The 19,925-nt window shown below is 45.7% G+C and overlaps 1 protein-coding gene across 3 annotated transcripts in view; it reads left to right on the forward strand.

The window, feature by feature from the left end:
• Nucleotides 1-19,925, forward strand: part of LOC143294076 (uncharacterized) — a 48,986-nt gene continuing 29,061 nt past the window's right edge. Inside the window, exon 1 of one of the 3 annotated variants that reach the window (XM_076605495.1) lies at nt 1-127. The gene's annotated coding sequence lies outside the window, so the exon portion shown is untranslated. Of the gene's footprint in view, nt 165-2,094; nt 2,217-19,925 lie in introns of those variants that run through there. The other 2 variants (XM_076605493.1, XM_076605497.1) reach the window with 2 other exon arrangements.

The raw sequence follows: 19,925 nt of genomic DNA on the forward strand, positions 1-19,925 counted from the left end.
GCCACATTAACCGTTAGAGGTGGTCTATTAGAGCGAGAGCTGGCGAGGAGAGAGGGAGGAGTATGCGTGCAGTTCTTTATCGTGTTGCACTGTGCATGTGTTGGAAGGACTGAGTGAGGCAGCAGCGGTAAGTACGGCGCTCCAACCTTCCTTTCTTTCTTCAGGTGAGTGGTGTGGAATCTGCTGTACACGTGGGGACCCGTTAACGTATCAGTGAAGTTTGTTAGTTACTGTCTCTCTCTGTGTGTGTGTGTGTGTGTGTGTGTGTGTGTGTGTGTGTGTGTGTGTGTGTGTGTGTGTGTGTGTGTGTTTTCTTCAGTTTAACGTCTATTCACTATAAGTGTTTTTAGACGGGTGTGTGTGTGTGTGTGTGTGTGTGTGTGTGTTTTCTTCAGTTTAACGTCTATTCACTATAAGTGTTTTTAGACGGGTGTGTGTGTGTGTGTGTGTGTGTGTGTGTGTGCCACGGTGTGTGTGTGTGTGCGTGTGTGTGTTGTTGTTGTTTCTTTGTTTTTCTTTTTCTTTGTTTTGTTTTGTGTTAACTCAGAACTCATTTAATTGTCGTAAAACCCATCACAGGAATTAGGAATTATGGATACTAAAAACTAAACACATCAAACAAATAAAAGTAAAAGCAGTAAGTTGTGAGTACTTGCAAGATATTCCACAAGATATAGTTATGGACTGCGAATTTTAAAACACTGATATATGTATTTTGCCAGTTCTGGTTAGAAATAACTTAGTGGCAGCAGAGAACTCGGCGTTTGGATTATTGTGTTGCCAGATTCGAAGACTGGGAACTTTACCATGTGTGTGTGTGTGTGTGTGTGTGTGTGTGTGTGTGTGTGTGTGTGTGTGTGTGTGTGTGTGTGTGCGCGTGAGCGAGCGAGCGAGAGAGAGAGAGAGAGAGGTAAAGACAGAGATGAAGGGAGATTCAGGTTAGGAGTGACTTCAACTTTATGGTATCACGTCGACCATACATAGTTTTATGTCTATCCCAAGTTCGTCCGCACGGCAGAACTCGCCAAATTTAATTCACTTCAACTGACCGGCATGCAGTGGGTTGTTGTGAATTTCCTGTGCCAAGTTTCAGTTTCTGGGAGAAGAGGTATCGGAACGTGCTGACATATCCATATACACTGGACCACACCTGCTTTTAAAAACACTGGGGGAGAAAAGAAGCAGTTACATCCTGACAAACTCATAAAACCAACGCGCTGGCCAGGTCTTGTGAGACTACCCTAGTTTTGTATAAAACAATAACAAATAAAACGACCCAGTAAACAAAATCAACAAATAAATAAATAAGTACAGTACAAAATAACATGAAAGACATCTATAATGCAAACGACTGAAACAGAAAAATAAAAAGGCCAACTTTCAGCCCTAACTTGTACGCCGCACCCAAATACAAGTGCCGACACAAGTGTGCGAATGCGCGCGCGCATACACACACACAGACACACACACACACCCGACACACAGACGTAGACGGACATGGCGCACATGCAACAAATTGCATTCTCAAAGACACCCAAGCCCAACCCTCAACTGACTGACAAACGTACCTTCCCAGGCCCCAACACACACACACACACACATACACGCTATTACGCGCGCGCGCGCACACACTTAAGTCTTCGCCAATAGCGTAAACCGATTCAACCACTGTGTAATACTGGCCAACGCTACGATGTTTTACACTGATATGCAGAATAAGTCGCCAACGGTAAAAACTCCAGTTTCTAATGCTTAAGTGGTTCATTAACATGAAATGTTGACAGAGGGTTGTTCGTCAGCCATAATATCAGCGCCAATGTGACAGCTTTCGTTAATAGCCGTTGTAAGGAGCTCAGTCACCATTGCGGAAGTGTGTTGGCGGATGGTCCGTCCCACTTCCAGCATGCGTCCTATTGCCGACAAAATCGTCGCAGGTCACTGGCCATTGGTCATTCACTCACCGGACACTTGTCCGTCTTTATCAGAACGAAACACTCCTCCATACGTCCGGCGACGTCATTCAGACCTTTTAAATGTCGCCAGCCCTGTCATCCCGTCTTTCATATTTCGCCTGCAATATTAACGTCATTTTATCCGAGAGTTTATCGAGGTTTGTCCGAACCGAACAGCTGACCTTCGGTTGCTTCAGGCTTTTGGAAATGGTGTCTTACGATGATTCTGAGTCGAGGCATAACCTGTTTTGTGACGGAGTTGAGGTATGTGGCGGTTTTACGGTTTTCTTTGAACATTTACAAGTCATAAACCAGACAAACTAAAGTCGGCGATTTGTTCCCGAGTTTATTTCTCTTCTCCGACTACAAACCATTAAGTTCTGAAACGGCGTTACTTTAATTCTTCAATTTCATGGAAGTGAAAAGACGAATTTTCTTCCTACGTCAAAATGGTATCGCATTTGCGCTCTGCTATCTCTGGTAAGAGAGAGAGAGCAAGCAATAGATAGAAAAAAGAGAGAGAAACAGAAGGGAAGCGACAGAGAGAGAGAGAGAGAGAGAGAGAGAGAGAGAGTTGGAAAAAAAAGAGAAAGAAAGAAAGAAAGAGGGAGAGAAGGGATGTTGTTAATGAATACAACATGCCATACGCCTGAGAGAGAGAGAGAGGGGGGGGGAGACAGAGAGAGAGAGACAGAGGGAGACAGACAGAGAGTGAGAGAGAGAGAATGAAATAAGAGCCGGTGAGAGGGAGAAAAGATAGAGAGAGAGAGAGAGAGAGAGAGAGAGAGAGAGAGAGAGAGAGAGAGATCAGAAATAGGAAGAGGGCGGAAAGAAGAGAGAAGAAAAGAGAGAGCGGGAGAGAGAGAGAGAGAGAGAGATGGTACTAATTGATACAACAGGCCTTACGCCTGCTTTGAAAAAAAAAAAAAGAAACCATGGGCTAGCGTCATGCAAGCCATCTGCGGCACTACCCTGCACTGTAACTGAACCGCAAACTACCAACACACCAGCACCATTCCCATCTAAATCAAATCATGTTGCTTATGGCCCAGCCGGTTCGGATACGGGGAATACTTTTCGGGCTGCTTTTTCCACATGGCAACCCCAGAGACGATGTTCAGTGGCAGAGCCGAGCTTAACGACCTGCTGCCTTGTTCGGTGCTGGGATCTCGGTGTTGTGGAGAGGAGGAGAGTGGCGGGATGGATAATAAGCTCTTCTGCTAATACATTGTCCGTGAGAGTGTGGGTTCGATTCCCGCTCTCGCCCTTTCCCCCAAGTTTGACTCACTGGAAAATCAAACAGCGCAAACTTGGCGCACTGAAAAAGAACCCACGGCAACAAAAGTATTGTCCTCTGGCAAAATACGTAAGAAAAATCCGCTCTGATAGGTATACAAATATACATGCATGCACTCAAGGCCTAATCAGCGCGTTGGGCTATGCTGCTGTCAGGCATCTGCCTTGCAGATGGGGTGCAGCATTCATGAATTTGTCCAAAGACGACCTTACTCACAGGTTATAAAGTCGTGGATCCTCACGTCCGATCTCAACACCCCGACCTGATCGCCTGTTCCAACCCAGCAACTGAGAACGTAGTTGTGGGCTGTTTTCCAATCACAAACATCGTACCTACATGTTCTACTTCCCCCAAAACAAACAGCATAGATATAGGCTCAGTTTCCCAACAACAAAGATCGCAGCTATTAGCTCTGTTTTGCCAAAACAGAGAGCGTAGCTACATATCATGTTTCCCTATAACAAAGCGCGTAGCTTCTGGCTCTGTTTCCCCGAAACAAAGAGCATTGTTATAGACTGTTTCCAAATAACAAAGAGCGTACTGTACCCATATGTTCTGTTTCCCAGCAACAAAGAGCGTAGCTCTTAGCTCTGATTACCAATAACAAAGAGCGTAACTATAGGCTCTGCTTACCAATAACACGTAGCTATAGGCTCTGCTTACCAATAACACGTAGCCATAGGCTCTGCTTACCAATAACAAAGAGCGTAGCTATAGGCTCTGCTTACCAATAACACGTAGCTATAGGCTCTGCTTACCAATAACAAAGAGCGTAGCTATAGGCTCTGCTTACCAATAACAAAGAGCATACTTCTTGGCACTGTTTACCTAAAATCACATGAATACTCATTGTCTCTCCAGCAGGTGTGGCCCAAACAATAGTCCCACGTCACTTATCTTCATTCGTCTGTTTGAAACCAGCTGGCATGTACCTTTTTGCGCAAAAGAACAAACACGGTGTGTACGCTACCTATCTTTATTCACTAGTCTAATGATGGGCGGAGGTGTTCTTATGACCTGGCCCCAGTGTAAGCTGACAGGGTGCGTGAGGCCTCAGACAGATTGTTACAGGTTGGGTGGTGTGTTTTTATGAGTCAACAGCGATAAAGGAGAACTGGGGGGTTATTCCGGATATCCTGGGCTTGATAACGTGCGCAAACTTTGCCACACTGTTCGGGGTTAGCTCCAAAACGTACATGATCGTACAACGTGTCAGTTTGTTCTCTATCTGTCTGTCTGTCTGTTGAGAGAGAGAGAGAGAGAGAGAGAGAGAGAGAGAGAGAGAATCATGTCTGTCTTTATAGATAAAGGAAGAGAGAGAAAGACATACAAACACTCACTCACTCACACACACACACACGCACGCACATACGCCACACACACACACACACACACCTCTGTCGCTCTCCCCCTCTCAAGAAAGGGAGTGGAACGATGGTAGTCACAGGAAATGAACACTCTGAGCCGTCAAGAATGGAAAACCGGCTTATCATCCCGAGAAAGAGGAAATATTTAACTCTTAAGAAATGATTGATTATTTCTCATGCCGTGTAAAAATGGATTTTTTTTCGGTCCCAAGGGACTGGAAAAGTATCGTTAACCCGAAGAAATGGAAAAGATTTGAGTTGCAAGCTGGAAGAAGTCATGAAATATATCATATCAACCTTTTCAGCTGGGAAAGAATAGGACTATGCTATACAAACCTGAAAGGAATGAGGAACAAGCATTTTGAATCACACACACACACACACACACACACGCACACACACACACACACCTCTTTCTTGTCTAATATCACTTACAGTGAAAAGAAGTTAAACTAAAGAACGAACGACAAGAGATGAAACAGTAGTCAGTCAGTTTAGAGGTCAACACTCCCTGGCAACGGGAGCACAGAACATACGGCATCTAAGAATGGCTGGGGTTTCCCCTGTGACGTACGAAATATGGTCTCTCCTTCCACTGAAAATTTAGAGTGGTACTTTTGCGGATAACCAACCTATGATCTGGTCTTTCGGATGAGACGATAAACCGAGGTCCCGTGTGCAGCACGCACTTGGCGCACTGAAAAAGAACCCATGGCAACGAGAGTGTTGTCCTCTGGCGAAATTACGTAAAATGAAATCCACTTTCATAGGTACACAAATATGTAAGCATGCACTCAAGGCCTGACTAAGCGCGTTGGGTTATGCTGCTGGTCAGGCATCTGCTCAACAGATGTGGTGTAGCGTGTATGGATTTGTCCGAACGCAGTGACGCCTCCTTGAGAAAGTGAAACTGAAACTGATCTGGTCGCATGTCAGCAAGAAAGGTGCTCTAGCTGGCTGATGCTGAAATGCTACATAGGCGGTAAAACGGACTCATCTGGGGAACAAAACGAAATTAGCCTTTTTTTTTCTTGACACTAACTGGAAATGAGATTTCTTTTTCCATGTCGCCCAAACGAGGAATATGCTTTCGAAGCCCCAGAAGTAAACGAACACACACACACACACACACACACACACACGCACGCACGCACGCACGCACGCACACACGCACACACAACACTTTCCAAATGGAAAAAATCTATTGGCGCTTTTCAGTCATAAAGTGTGCTCAGAAGAACATAACGATATAGGCATACCTTTCTGTAACGATATCCCACCTCAACCCTCAATTCCTCCCTCCCGCTCTCTCTTTCTCCCCCTCTGTTCCTTTGTTGTCACTTTTGTTTCTATCCAAACAAAAATAACAGTGAAGAAACACAACCCAAAAAAGAACACAGTTGATTAAACAGATGCAGGCGGTTTCAGTCCCCCTCTGAATGGCAAACACACCACACGCATACCTACATTTGGGTGGCATTCCAGCATGCCTTCGGCATCGAGTGAGCTTGTCACAGCCTTCATTCTCATTCTCCTTGGGCGTACCCGGCAAGAATACCCGGGGTACATCGTCGAAATTTGTGTCAGAATATAACCAGAGTTGTGGTTCAGTCGGAGATGATTCATTTGTGAGCTGTATGTTTTATCGCAGAATATAGCAGCGTTCGCTCTACAAAGAATGATACTACCACTACTAATATTAACAACAATAATAATACAATAATGACAATAATTATAATAACGATTAGAATGATAAGCACCCATAATCATTATTTTATTACTGCTATTGTTATTATTATTATTATTTACTCGATAGGCACTTCCAGAAAACTTTTTAGGTGCTTTACAAAACATAGATCTGTGAGAACGTGAAGAGTCGTACGCAGCGCGCACGTACACACACACACACACACACACACACACACACACACACACAAATGCATGCACAAGTGCGCGCGCGCACACACACACCATGAGAGAGAGAGAGAGAGAGAGAGAGAGAGTGTGTGTGTGTGTGTGTGTGTGTGTGTGTGTGTGTGTGTGTGAGAGAGAGAGAGAAGGGATTGTTATTGTAGCAAACTGCACAAACTCAGACTATTTGTGACTCTTTCTCTCTACAGGTATAACCGTAGTGTGTACGAGGAACGTTACCCCACCTCTTGCCTCTCCTTTATCCACCACCCCTTCTCCGTCCTCACCCCCCCTCCCAACCCCCTAAAAAAAAACAAAAACAGCGTCAGCAAAAAAAAAAAAAAAAAAAAAAGTATTGGGGTGCGCTGAGGTATGTGGGTGGCGATACCTTTTGTAAACCCCCAGTCTCCCCCCAACCCCACCCCTCCACCCTGTCCTCCTGCTGTCCGGTCTGTTGAGTGAACTGACCTGCACACCCCAGTGGTCGATTCAAGCAGGCCACATAACATCTAAGTCAGGGACTTGTGGCGGGTGGAGTGAGGGGCGGTGGTGGTGGGTAGACGAGTAGCTGGAGAGGGGAGGGGAGCCAAGAGAGGTATGGTCCGCTGCGAAAAGCCTGCTGAATCGTATTTTGACTCACTTGTGTAAACAAAGTGAGTCTATGTTTTAACCCGGTGTTCGGTTGTGTGTGTGTGTGTGTGTGTGTGTGTGTGTGTCTGTGTGTCTGTGTGTGTCCGTGGTAAACTTTAACATTGACATTTTCTCTGCAAATACTTTGTCAGTTGACACCAAATTTGGCATAAAAATAGGAAAAATTCAGTTCTTTCCAGTCATCTTGTTTAAAACAATATTGCACCTCTGGGATGGGCACACAAAAATAAAAAAAAGAAGCCTAATTATATGCAAACTGCGTTTACTGTTACATTTATATTTTTTGTATCCTCTAAACTTGGCACTTTGACCTCTTATTCTGACACAACAACAAGAGAGTCTATTATAATTTTTTGTTCAAACAGGAACTTCTTTTGCTAAGCATGGAATTTTTATTTATTTTGCAAACGTTTTGGTGCAGATAGTAAAAAAGGGAAGTTACTCTGTAATTAATGCTAGGGGACTTAATTTATCACAAGTGAGTCTTGAAGGCCTTGCCTCTCTTGTTTCTTTTGAGATCTGTCGGGGACAGCGTGAGGAGACAGTGGAGAGGGGGAAAAGAGAAGGACGGGAGAGAGAGAACACTGAACACTGAAATGTTTATATCATTAGCTGTAAAGGTCAAGTGACATAGCAGGTACAAATCAGATAAAATGGAATAAAGGAAAAAAACATAATCATAGTAAACTAAACTACTAAGGGATAAGCGGCACTTTGGTACTTTGTCATTTTCTTAAAAAGTCCATGTGGCAAGCGGGTACTGTGCCTTTTTTTCCACCCAGTCGTTCGTCTCCAAGGTTTGAACAGTATACAGGAAACAAAGTACATATGATCCGTATAATAATTATTTAAGCATGTGACATCGACTCACATCAATGACGGGAGAGAGGTAGAGAAAGAGAGAGAGAGAGAGGGGGGGGGGGGGGGGGGGCGTGGTCGGGCAGAAGGAAGGAGTGAAACGGTTGTATCAGACAGCTTACCTCCACCCGCGCTGTATCCACCCGATCACCCGCCGTCCTGCCTACCTGTTTAATACCACTGTTCTTACTTTCCCTTCTACTTACCAACCTACCTGGCTCCACTACCTACCTACCTATCTGGATACAGCTCCCCTGCCCACCCAAGCAACTGAACTTCTCACCCGCCTTCCTGCCTGCTTGTCAGTTTGCTCATCTATCTACCTGTCCATTTTACTACTTGTCAATTTACCTACTTATCTGCATGCCCACTTACCTACTCACTTGCCTGCTTTGACAATCACCTACCTATTTACCTATTCCTGCTTGTCAATGTAGCTATTTGTCTGCATGCCAATTTTACCACTTGTCAATTTCCCTACCTGTCTACCTGCCCACCTATCCAGATGCCTACCTGCTTGTCAGTTTACCTACCATCTACATGGCCATTTACCCACCTACCTGCCTACTTGTCAATTTATTTACCTATCCACATACCCACTTACCTAATGTCTACCTATTTACCTTACTTCCTACCTACGCAATTACCAGGCTACCTATTATATCCACTACTTACGTACAAGTACCTGCCTGTACGTTATATTCATACCTCCCTTCCGGCCGTTTCCTATTCGCCTTTACGTGGACCTATCCTAATTAAGACATAACTAAACATTTTCCCTGCACCTCTGTTTATTTGTGACGATCGTAAACAGAGTTGATTTGCTTCAAGGTGTGGAATGTAAATCACCTCAGTGGCTGTGGGGCGCGCAGACATAGACAAACAAAGAGATACAGCTGGTGTGGGAAGGGGAACAAAGGGAGAGACAGACAAACAGGGAGCGGCTGCGGACATTTTACATCCAACAGACTGCAACATATTTTGTATCACAGCATCTTGCAGGCATTTTACATCCAACAGACTGCAACATATTTTGTATCACACCATCTTGCAGGTATTTTACATCCAACAGACTGCAACATATTTTGTATCACAGCATCTTGCAGGCATTTTACATCCAACAGACTGCAACATATTTTGTATCACACCATCTTGCAGGTATTTTACATCCAACAGACTGCAACATATTTTGTATCACAGCATCTTGCAGGCATTTTACATCCAACAGACTGCAACATATTTTGTATCACAGCATCTTGCAGACATCTTTTATCCAAAAGACTGCAACAGATTGTGTATCACAATATATCATTACAAATTGTTTAAAACTGTAATCATCATGGGGTGAGACTGAGAAGTCCGAGGAATGTGATGAGAAGCACGAACGATGTTACGTCACACTGCTCGTTCACTGTGCGTTTCCAGCCAGCGTTTCTGCAGGAAGCAGTGTCGAAGGACGTCCACCAACTTTGAAGAGCTCGGAAAGGAGCACTTTTTAGTTTCGCCGGTTTCTTCTCTTAAAACCATGACCACAGCAGTATGTCTGACCTCCTTGAGCAGCGTTCCTGCCTTGCTATCGTCTCTTCAAGCCTCTTCACTTTGGAGACAATACGTCTATCCTCTTGGTGAACTTAGTTTCTATCCTGCCTTTCATTGGTGTCTCTAGACTTGCAGTATGGTGGGATGAGTGGGAGGGAGGGGGTGTTGTAAGGTGAGAAGCGAGTGGGTAGATATTGTCCTTTCCGATGACGTCATCCCGCACGTGAAGCAAGCCGGGTTTGCAATCGTGCAGCTGGCTGGGCCATACAGACTTCCCCAAGTTGTAGTGAGACAGGCCGAAGGGAGGCTGAGGATGGGGTGGGGTGGGGTGAACGGAGGCTGGGGATGGGGTGGGGTGGGGTGAACAAACGCTGGGGATGTGGTGGGGTGGGGTGAACTGAGGCTGGGGATGGGGTGGGGTGGGGTGAACAGAGGCTGGGGGGTGGGGGTGAACAAACGCTGGGGATGTGGTGGGGTGGGGTGAACTGAGGCTGGGGGTGGGGTGGGGTGGGGTGAACAGAGGCTGGGGATGGGGTGGGGTGGGGTGAACAAACGCTGGGGATGTGGTGGGGTGGGGTGAACTGAGGCTGGGGATGGGGTGGGGTGAACAAACGCTGGGGATGTGGTGGGGTGGGGTGAACAGAGGCTGGGGATGGGGTGGGGTTGGGTGAACAAACGCTGGGGATGTGGTGGGGTGGGGTGAACTGAGGCAAAGACACAAAGAGGGAGACAGAGAGAGGGGGAGAATGGAGGGTAAGAAGGGGGGAGACAAAGAGATAATGAAAGGGGGCAAGAGAGATGACAGAGTGGAGAGAGAGGGGGGGGGACTGACTGACAGAGACACAGACGGAGGTAGTAGAGAGAGAGGGAGAAAGAGAGAGAAGAGGTATGAGGGTAGGGACTGAGAGAGAGAGAGAGAGAGAGAGAGAGAGAGAGACAGACAGACAGACAGACAGACAGACAGACAGACTCCACAACAAGAAGGCAGACGACACGACTTCGCATCTGAACCACGGAAACCGGAAAGAAAGAAATGACAATAGGGTTTGGCGAATCGCGCGGACACACACGCACACACACACACACACACACATTAACACACATAGCACACGTGCGCACTCATAAAATCATTAACAGAGAAACACAAAGGATACGGATACGGAAACTGAAACCATGTAAACATTGCCCGTCATGACGGGGTACTGCTGAACAATCATAAAACAATATGGCCTATTGTCCATTAATGTGATTGATATTTATATTAGTTACATGAAATATGTACATTTTCATGTGCTCCCACGGGGTTTCCTGAAATAAACACGTCTTGTCTGGTCATTCAACACCAGTGAGCAGTCTGCGGTAGGTCTTTCAACAAACAGCAACATATTTAACCCTTTCACCGCCAGTCAATTTAGGGTGCAAAATTCCCTTGTGCTATAAACACAGAAAATATGGTGTTTAAGAATAGCTGGGAATTCCCCCTGCGATGTGCAGAAAATATGGCCTATCCTACCACAGAACTAAATGGGAGTAGGTTCATGGAGAACAGTCCCATGATCTGGTCACCCTTCAGTGACATGGGTCCTCTACCTAGCTGCTGCATAAATGCGAGCTTGGCAGTGAAAGGGTTAAACTTGAACATTTTGTACAAACAAATCGGAGAGACAGAGATATACAGTAACAGTAAGAGAGGAGAGGGGGAGAAGTAAGAGAGAGAGGGGGATTCAAAACACACAAACGGCTTGAAGCAAACCCTTCAAACTGTATAGCACATGCATCATATCTACCTGCATTTATGTTAAACAGATTACAGGCATAAGCAAAAAAGGTTTGCACGTGAATGTGTGTGTGTGTGTGTGTGTGTGTGTGTGTGTGTGTGTGTGTGTGTACAGAGAAAGCGCATGCGTTATGCGAGCTGAGTACAACTGTTTTCCTCGAACCTAAAGCTATGAGGCCAAATGCAAGAAGTTATCCTTATTTTGATGGTAATTTGTGGACATTATACAGTAAATGATGAAGCCTATCCACAAATCATTCTTTCAGTAAAATTTAGCGGCCTCCTTTTCCTCATTTCAAGAATGTTATCACGAACAATCGCACGTAGAATGTTATCACGAACAATCGCACGTGCTTACTTACGAATATTCATGACCTGATCTGGCTCAAGTATTATCCGAAAACGATCATTTGGGCGAATGAAAGCAGTGTAAGACATTCACACTGAGTGTAAAACACAAAAGCATTTCTGTGCCCAGTCACAGTTTAAAATGCAATGTTTCAGATGAGTGAGACCCATTTTATGAAAATAATACCCATGGCATATTCAGATTAACGTCCCAGTGCTAAGCAGAATTTCGCTGCGCTTGAGAGATGTGTGTGTCAATGTAACTTCCATACTAAGCAAAATAAGTCCCTATCTGAACGAACAGTGATAAAACAACTGCTATTAATCAGTATGTCAATATGCCATGTAAAAGTGCTAATAAGAAATAATAATGTAACAGTAACTTGACTGTGGAAATTATTTGGCTTCTTTATGATTGTTGGACCCTTCTCTGAAGTTCACTGTCAGTTTAATTAGAATCTATGGGGAAAAGAATTTTCCCCCATATTTTTATGCCAGATTTGGTGTCGATAGACACAATAATTCCGAGGATTTTTTTTTTTCAAAAGTTTGCCACACCCCCTCCCCCACCTTCACAAAGACACAGATATACACACAGACACAGACACACACACACACACACTACCAAAACACCGTGTTATTAGTTAAGTTTTAACTATCCTTTCACTCCTATTGGAGTATGGAGGATTACTGCAAAATAATCTTTCATGCCCAGAACAAACATTTCCAAATACACAACAATAAAAGTTGAGAAAACACAAATGTCTTAACTCCAAAAGTGTACCTAGGCAACATTTGCAAATCTAATCATCTTACTTAATCTAAACTGGCTTCTTTGCCTCCTTTGAGCATATTACAAAAATTAAAAACCGATTTTGGCGACAATTTTTTTTAACCCCCCATTTCCAACCCCAAATCACACACACACACACACACACACACACACACACACACACACACACACACACACAAATGAAGTGGCTTTTTGATACATTTTGTGTCTCACTTTTCACTTTTGGAAGTGAGGTTTTTGTTGTTGTTGTTGTTTTTTTGTTTTTCAGTTTGAGGTCTGATTCACCCCGTGTGGTTTTAGACGCAAAAGAAAATCCAAGCAAAGAGTGTGACCTTGATACAATGTAATTTGCGAACTTTGAGGAAGAAGCAGCAGCAAATATCCAGCTGGACCGCGAAGCAAACTTTCACAACTTTTCAACAAGAAGAAATTGTGAACAATCTTCAGACGATCGGAAAGCTTATGTATAAAAAGCTTTACAGCCTTAACAATTTAGACGTGCGAGGGTTAACAAAAATTGAAAATACAAGCTTTAATCGGAAGAGAGACAGACAGACAGACAACCAGAGATAGTTGTTTTGGTTTTAATTTCTTTGTGTATAAGGCTTAGGACGGGTTGTCAAAGAAATGAGTGGTGAAAGAGACATTTTGCGTTGTGTTGACAGCATGACAGAATGTGTCAAACACTATGCCAGTACGGTATAATATGTGTGTCAAAATAAGGATATCAGAAATTGTTTTACCTGTTTCTTACTTGGAAACTCTCTGTCAATCTGTCTGTCTGCCTGCTTCCATGTTTACCATCCACCAACCCCACTTACTCCCTCCTCCACATTTTCTTTCTCTGCCTCTCTTCTCATCCTTCTCCCCCGCTCTCCCTCCCTGCGCCTCTTTTCTCCCACTCTCTCAAAACAGCTTGTACTCCAACTGCTCTCTTTGCATTTATCTACTCAGAGACCTGTCCACATTGCCTGGGAATTTCTATGGTGCAGCTGTTTGATAGCGAATAAAACCCGGGGCCTTCACGAGCCGACTGACGTCACTGGAAACGATGATGTTCACCTCTCACTTCTGGTGTCCACCTCTCCCTCCCTCCCTTCAGCTCACCACTCTCTGTCTCTCCCTGTGTCTGTCTCTCTCTCTGTCTGTCTCTCTCTCTCTCTCTGTCTGTCTGTCTTTGTCTGTCGGTCTCTCTGTGATCTGTTCTACACCCTCTCCCCTCCACCCACCACCACCCCTCCTTCACACCCTCCTCACCCTTTGTCTTGTGGTTTTTAAGCCATGTGTGTGTTGCAACAATGATGCTGAGTGGCTTTGGCATTGTTGTCTGCGTGCCAGCGGAATGGCGAGCCAAGTGAACCGTGTTCCCCCTCCCCTCTCCCCCCGCTGATCGGAGTTTATTCAGGAAGGCTTTGTTTGTATTAACACACTCAAACACCGTTAGTCTGAGGTGGCGACCTACCTCTCAAGAAGTGGGACTTCCGTTTGTAAGCATGGTTATAGCTGTCTGCCTTCAGCCTTTGTCTATCTGTCTGTTGTCTCTCTCTCTCTCTCTTTCAGACTTACCGCACACACGTGCGTGCGTGTGCGTGCTTGAGCGCATATGTGTGTGTGTGTGTGTGTGTGTGTGTGTGTGTGTGTGTGTGTGTTTCTCAGAATCTGGCACATTTTTGTGCTGTATATTTTGACGATGATGCATGGTGACACTGTAGGGGCGGTGACAAAGCTGCTATGGGGGTCCATTCAGGTATGACACTACTTGATGGCGCTGTACTCTCATTATATAACCCCGCGTCAGCCAGGCTGAGATACAGACGCTTGCGTGTACACCCATATCAAATATTTGTAATAAAAACCCCGAGGCAGAGCAATTCATTTGGCAAGTCACTTTGTTTGTGAAAGCTACGTTTCGTCCAAGGTCTTACAATGGCTTGAATTTCAACCAAATGCAATAGAAAGTCCCTATGAAAGTGAGTGTGTGTGTGTGTGTGTGTGTGTGTGTGTGTGCGTGCGTGCGCGCGTGTGTGACCCCCCCCCCCTCTCTCACTATCTCCTTTTCTCAGTCTCTCTGTCCTCGTCTCTGTATGTCTGTTCCTGTCTCTCTCCCTTTCCCCATCCGTCTCTCAATCTTTCTCTCCCTCCCTCTGTGTGTGTGTGTGTGTGTGTGTGTGTGTGTGTGTGTGTGTGTGTGTGTGTGTGTGTGTGTGTACACGTGTTTGCATGTTGCGTATGTGTGCGTGTTCCTGCGTGCGTACGTGCGCGGGGGCTTAAGTTTGTTCATGCGAGCGTACGCGTATATGTCTTTGTGTCTGTGCGCAGTGAGTGACTTCGCGCGCTCTTGCAACCAAGTGATGTGATGTATGGTTTTCCCGTGCCCCTGCGTACCATCCCCATTTCTCTGTTGACTCCACAGACAGCTATAAAACAATCCACATGCCAGTGTCGTGGTTTTTATCCGGCACACTGCCAAAGAGGACTCCTTTTCTTTTGAGTTTATACTGGATCCGGTGTTGGCTTCTTCCTTTGTAACACTGAGTAACGATTTAAAGATGATCTTGTGTGTGTGTGTGTGTGTGTGTGTGTGTGTGTGTGTGTGTGTGTGTGTGTGTGTGTGTTCGTTCTTTTGCTTAACGTCTATCCACACTTGTGATTTTAGACGAAAATCTCCCTCACCCCACCCATACCTTAAATCATCATTAGTTTTTCTGTTCCTCTCTCATCAATTAACATTAAAAAATAAGATAAAATAAAAGGAAGAGGAATATAAATGAAATAAAATAAACTAACTAGTCAGCCAGTAGAATGTGTGTATGTGTGTGTGCGCGCGCGCGTGTGTGTATGTGCGTGTGTTTGCGCGCGCCCGCGTGTGTGTGCGCGTGTGTGTGTGCGTGGGTGCGTGCGAATGTGTGTGCATGTGTTCGTGGCTGTGTATATGTCTCTATATGCAAGTGCATATGCGCGCGCGTGTGTGTGTTAGGACGCGTGTGTGCAACAGATGGATATGTGTGCAGTTTGGGCCGCTCTCCCGAAGGTGTTTCTATAACTCAGCGGCACTCACTCTTCTATCTGTTTGTCCGAATGCATGCACCCAGTTATTGGTTTTCTTCACGAAAGCAGAATTTTCCCCTGAAACGTGACAGAACAGGACTTGCTGGTTCTGGGATATCCGCGGGACCACAGGTTATCAGTCTGGTCCTATAAGACCAGCACCCAGACCACCACCACCACTCAAGGTTCAATGAAGGGGGCGAGAACACCCTGGCCCTTGCGGGAAATCGAACCCTTAACCCCTCCCAGAAGTGCTGTTTACGGAACCGCTGCTCCATTGCTCAATTCTCGTTTTTCTGGTTGCCAGTGAAGAAAAACAGCCAGGGGTGGCTGTTATCCTGTACCATCTCAGTCGTTTTGTACAGTATTTAACAGACTGGGAGTGACTGCGTTCGTGCATGCATGTATATGTCGCATGCGTGCGTGGGGCGCGCGCGTGTGTATGTATGTATGTGTGTGTGTGTGTGTGTGTGTGTGTGTGTGTGTGTGTGTGTGTGTGTGTGTGTGTGTGTGTGTGTGTGTGTGTTCAGTATGTGCGCGTAAGCTATTCTCAGAAACAGAAAGGTTTGGCAGGTATAGCACTGCACTGACAACTCTGGGGGGACTGATTCACAATACATGTGTACCTTCTTCACGTATACCTACATTGCATAGAGGCAAGGAGACAGGAGGTGTGTGTGTGGGGGGGGGGGGGGAGGGGTTGAATAGGGGAAGAAGACGAGTGGACGAGGAGCGGAACAGACGGAAAGGAGGGGTGGGGGTTGGGGATGGGGGGCGAGGGGGTGGTAGCCAAGTGGGAGGTTTGGTGGACGCATGGCCGTCTTTCAGTGAAAGAGCAATTCGTCAAACTCGAGTTACCATTGTCAGAGCACAATTCTGCCACTGTTGGGAGTTCGCGTCACGCCACTTTCACTCTCTGTCCTTGACTATACTTCTTGGATTTCGCAAGTTCCCATTATCTTTTCTCCGAGAAATGATAATAATTATGTTTTTCTGAGCGTTCTACGTTCTTGGCACAGGGGTCCAGATCGCTAACAATTAACAACAATAAGGGGGAAATGGTTACAAGATATTTACAGCACAGAGCTTTATCACAGAGACAATACAAATGGAATGTGTCAACGACAAAGCATGCGCGCCCGCAAACACACACACACACACACTCACACACACACATCACACCACACCATATGCCATCCATGAATTGAAGGGCAGTGGGTTATTTTTGTTTTGTTTTTCCCACATGTTTTGAGGCCAGATATGGACTGAAATTTATTTTCAGGATGACGAATTTAGTAGGGAAGTTAATTCCAAGTGACACTGATGACCAAGGTATGAAATTGACGTGACACGCAGTAGTAGCACAGAATATGCACGGCTCTGTTCTCGCTTTGGAGATAGCGCAGCCAATGCATTTTGCTGTACCGCTCTGCACTGTACTACGTTGTACTGCATTGCAGCGTCTAATGCACTGCTCTGCACTGTACTGTGTTGTACTGCATTGTAGCGTCTAATGTACTGCTCTGCACTGTACTATGTTGTACTGCATTGCAGCGTCTAATGCACTGCTCTGCACTGTACTGTGTTGTACTGCATTGCAGCGTCTAATGCACTGCTCTGCACTGTACTATGCTGTACTGCATTGTAGCGTCTAGTGCACTGCTCTGCACTGTACTATGCTGTACTGCATTGTAGCGTCTAATGCACTGCTCTGCACTGTACTATGCTGTACTGCATTGTAGCCTCTAATGTACTGTGTTGTACTCTCTATCGATCTGCTCTCTGCCGGGGCAAAGCGCGTCGCCACGGTGCTGCGCCACCATTTTCTTCTGTCTGCCAATATACTGCATTGTATTATGTTGTATATTGTATTATTTTATTGTCACAACAGTCAGGTTCTTACCTGGAGCGCATTGCCAGTGTAGTGCTACCCTTTTCTTCTGTCTGCAAATGTATTTTGCAGTATTGTATTGTAATATATTGTATTGTAATGCATTGTATTATATTGCAATGCATCGCATTGTAATGCATTATGTTATATTATATTGTTGTATTGTATTGTATTGCATTGTGTTCTGACAACAGATTTATCTGAGTCAGTGAAATTCGGGTTGCTCTTGCACAGTGAGAGTTCGTCGCCCTTTTCGTCTGTCTGTTAGTGCACACATACTTGTTTCACTTGCGAACGTAGACAACTGATTCTGTTGAATAACACACACATACCACAAAACAACATCACATACACACACACACACACACACACACACGAAACAGCACACACACAACAGTATAAACAACACACCCACACGCACGCGCGCGCTCACACACACACACACACACTCACGGAAGGGAGGGGGTCATAAAAACTCAGTTAATTCCCGCCCAACACACGAACGAAGCGCCTTCGCGCGCGCGCACACACACACACATCATAACACCACTTCACAAACACACACACAGCATAACACACACACACACACACACACACACACACACACACTCCAGTAAAGGAATGTTGCAGGACATCCCGTTCCCTGCATTCCCTGCACTTGAAACCCATTGAGAAAATGAGGACACGGAATTAGCTGCTGGTTAATAACGGGGCCAGGCGTCCATTGACTGTCTCTCTCAAGTTTGTGTCAACTGGCTCGTGAGACATAACTGCGATTGTCAAGTATTCCAGATCAAACCTCATGCCACCACCGGGCACACACACACACACACACACACACACACACAAACACATTGAGCCAGGCAGCGTGCCTGCACGCACACACGCACACTCACGCCATTCACTCACACTAAAATGCGTGTTCGCACAACGTAATGCCATTATTATGCAGTTATTAATGTGTGATCTGTTCGTCATTTTTCTGGGCTGTGACAAATTGTGACACATGAATTCCCTCCTTTCTATGTTGAGAACGATCGGGTTGTGCCTTGCGAGCGCACGTATGCACACACAAGTGCACTCGCTCGCGGACACTCACCCACACGCACTCTCTCTCTCTCTCACATAGAAGGTGCACACATAGACGCAAGTTCGCAAATCCAAATTCACTTCCTCCCCCACCACCCCGCACACACCCCTCAAGCCCCCAACTGGTCCCTCCCCTCACACAGCACACCTCCTCCCCCCCCCCCCCCCCACCACCCCACTGCACCTCAATCGTAAGTCAAAGGTTATTGTGAACGTGTCCTACATACCTACTGGGTTTTTCATCAGGTGGCTCCAGGTCAGGAATACCTCGCTGCCAACTCACTGTGCGCAGCGTTTGGCAAAACACAGTAAGTTTTCCTGAGTCAGCCCTTGTCTGTACCCCAATCCCATACACCACACACACCCTCCCCTTCTCTTGGAGACTGCTGCCGACCAGAAGCGTATTCAAACACAGGAGTTGACAACACTCGTATTTAAAGTACCGACCAGTATTTGAAGGCAAAATAATAAGAGTCGAAGGAAGGGGACAATTTGAAGGGGGAGAGAGAGAGAGAGAGAGAGAGAGAGAGAGAGGGAGAAACTGTAGAGACGGGGTAAGGATAGAGAGCGTCAGTTGGGTAGGCAAAGGGACGGGTAGGGGTGAGAGAGGGGGTGAGAAGAGAGAGAGGGAATGAGAAGAGAGAGAGAGAGAGAAGAGAGAAAGACAATAAGCAATGAGAGAAAACAGAACAAGCTAGCGAGACAAATAATCATATATACAAAGGGACAGGCAGAGACGGAATGAGAGAGACACAGAGACAGAGAGAGAGAGAGAGAGAGAGAGAGAGACAGAGAGAGAGAGAGAGAGAGAGAGAGAGAGAGGCAGGTAGGCAGGCAGACACAGACAGGGAGATGAGAGAGCGAGACAGACAGGCAAACAGGACAGTAAGTAGTCCTGCAGTGAGAGAGAGGGGGATGATGAATTTCTCATTTTTCAAATAGTTGCTTCTCACCTGTCTCGGCCTTTGGTACTTTTTTCCAGTATGCATGCGAATCACAGACTTGGTAGGTAGAGTTGTGCTGGCGCCATTCACGTCAAGTTGTTCTGTGTTGGGGTCTTGGTGGTGTGAAGGTTTCGTTCTTCAAGGGGATGGAGTCCTTTGTGGGAGGACCATCTGGCGTTCCCACGTGTGCGTGGATTGGCACCGTACTGTCTACGGGTTTCGGTGAACTTAATAAAATTAATTAAGGATGGGTTTTTTTTTCCGATCTCCGAGGTCAACTTAATTATGTGCTGACCAGCTTGTGCCTGAACCCGCCTCGTGTGTTCACACACATTGAACTGAGATCAGGTTTAGTAGTAGTAGTAGTAGTAGTAGGGACGGTGTCTGGTTACACCTAGACCGCGAGGTCTAATATTTGTCCCCTCTTGGTTTTGGTATTGATTGTTTTTGTGTAGGTCGG

Source organism: Babylonia areolata, chromosome 19, assembly GCF_041734735.1.
Source record: "Babylonia areolata isolate BAREFJ2019XMU chromosome 19, ASM4173473v1, whole genome shotgun sequence".
NCBI lineage: Eukaryota > Metazoa > Mollusca > Gastropoda > Neogastropoda > Buccinidae > Babylonia > Babylonia areolata.